Source organism: Lithobates pipiens, unplaced genomic scaffold, assembly GCF_037356315.1.
Source record: "Lithobates pipiens isolate NorthernLeopardFrog02 unplaced genomic scaffold, aLitPip1_a1.2 Scaffold_126, whole genome shotgun sequence".
Lineage (NCBI taxonomy): Eukaryota > Metazoa > Chordata > Amphibia > Anura > Ranidae > Lithobates > Lithobates pipiens.
In genome coordinates, this window is record NW_027507714.1 from 26,288 (window position 1) to 28,865 (window position 2,578).

Genomic DNA, 2,578 nt, shown 5'->3' on the forward strand with positions numbered 1-2,578 from the left:
TACAGCCGACGGCAACATTGTAACTTTGTAGAGGGGCTGCAGCAGGGGCTGGGCTGTGTCAGACATTTGTGAACACAGCAGTGCAGAACTGATCAGGCACCAGGATCTCTGAGCGGACGTCTCAATACAGAAAGCAGATGGTGACTCTGGATGATGCCTAAAGAAAGATGGCGCCGCCCTGATGGAGAGGAATTCAGATGAAAGCAGTATCCGGGGGGAAGTCCTGAGATCTCTGTGAGAGGGAATACATAACCCGGAAGGGTCACACTGACACATTACTCAGCATAGGCTGAATATAGAATATATACGGTGAGTGAAATAAGTATTTGCTCCCCTATCAATCAGCAAGATTTCTGCCTCCCAGGTGTCTTCTATACAGGTAACAAGCTGAGATTAGGAGAACTCTTCTCTCTTAAAGGGAGTGCTCCTAATCTCAGCTTGTTGTATAAAAGACACCTGTCCACAGAATCAATCAGATTCCAATCTCTCCACCATGGAGACCAAAGATCTGTCCAAGGATGTCGGGGAGAAGATTGGAGACCTACACAAGGCTGGAATGGGCTACAAGACCATCGCCAAGCAGCTTGGTGAGAGGTGACAACAGATGGTGGGATTATTATTCACAAAATAACGATGGATCTCCTCGGTCTGGGGCTCCATGGAAGATCTCACCTCGTGGAGGATCAATGATCAGGAGAACGGTGAGGAATCCGCCCAGAACTACACCGGAGAATCTTCTCCATGATCTCAGCCGGGACCATAGTCACCAAGAGAACAATCGGTAACACACTACACCGCGAGGGACTGAAATCCTGCAGCCCCCGCAAGGTCCCCCCGCTCAGGAAATCACATGTACAGGTCACCCCGCTCAGGAAATCACATGTACAGGTCCCCCCCCGCTCAGGAAATCACATGTACAGGTCTCCCCGCTCAGGAAATCACATGTACAGGTCCCCCCCACTCAGGAAATCACATGTACAGGTCCCCCCCACTCAGGAAATCACATGTACAGGTCCCCCCGCTCAGGAAATCACATGTACAGGTCTCCCCGCTCAGGAAATCACATGTACAGGTCCCCCCCACTCAGGAAATCACATGTACAGGTCCCCCCGCTCAGGAAATCACATGTACAGGTCTCCCCGCTCAGGAAATCACATGTACAGGTCCCCCCACTCAGGAAATCACATGTACAGGTCCCCCCCGCTCAGGAAATCACATGTACAGGTCCCCCCGCCCCGGAAATCACATGTACAGGTCCCCTTGCTCAGGAAATCACATATACAGGTCCCCCCGCTCAGGAAATCACATGTACAGGTCTCCCCGCTCAGGAAATCACATGTACAGGTCCCCCCCACTCAGGAAATCACATGTACAGGTCCCCCCGCCCCGGAAATCACATGTACAGGTCCCCTTGCTCAGGAAATCACATGTACAGGTCCCCCCGCTCAGGAAATCACATGTACAGGTCCCCCCGCCCCGGAAATCACATGTACAGGTCTCCCCGCTCAGGAAATCACATATACAGGTCCCCCCGCTCAGGAAATCACATGTACAGGTCCCCCCCACTCAGGAAATCACATGTACAGGTCCCCCCGCTCAGGAAATCACATGTACAGGTCCCCCCGCTCAGGAAATCACATGTACAGGTCCGTCTGAAGATCACTAATGAACATCGAATGATTCCGAGGAGAACCGGGGGAAGGGTTGTGGTCAGAGGAGACCAAAATCCAGATCTTTGGTATCAACTCAACTCACCGTGTTTGGAGGAGGAGGAGGAATGCTGCCTATGACCCCAAGAACCCCATCCCCCACCGTCATACATGGAGGACCTATGACCCCAAGAACCCCATCCCCCACCGTCATACATGGAGGTCCTATGACCCCAAGAACCCCATCCCCCACCGTCATACATGGAGGTCCTATGACCCCAAGAACCCCATCCCCCACCGTCATACATGGAGGTCCTATGACCCCAAGAACACCATCCCCCCACCGTCATACATGGAGGTCCTATGACCCCAAGAACACCATCCCCCACCGTCATACATGGAGATCCTATGACCCCAAGAACTCCATCCCCCACCATCATACATGGAGGACCTATGACCCCAAGAACACCACCCCCCACCGTCATACATGGAGGTCCTATGACCCCAAGAACACCATCCCCCACCGTCATACATGGAGGTCCTATGACCCCAAGAACACCATCCCTCACCGTCATACATGGAGGTCCTATGACCCCAAGAACTCCATCCCCCACCATCATACATGGAGGACCTATGACCCCAAGAACACCATCCCTCACCGTCATACATGGAGGTCCTATGACCCCAAGAACACCATCCCCCACCGTCATACATGGAGGTCCTATGACCCCAAGAACACCATCCCCCACCGTCATACATGGAGGTCCTATGACCCCAAGAACACCATCCCTCACCGTCATACATGGAGGTCCTATGACCCCAAGAACACCATCCCCCACCGTCATACATGGAGGACCTATGACCCCAAGAACACCATCCCTCACCGTCATACATGGAGGTCCTATGACCCCAAGAACTCCATCCCCCAC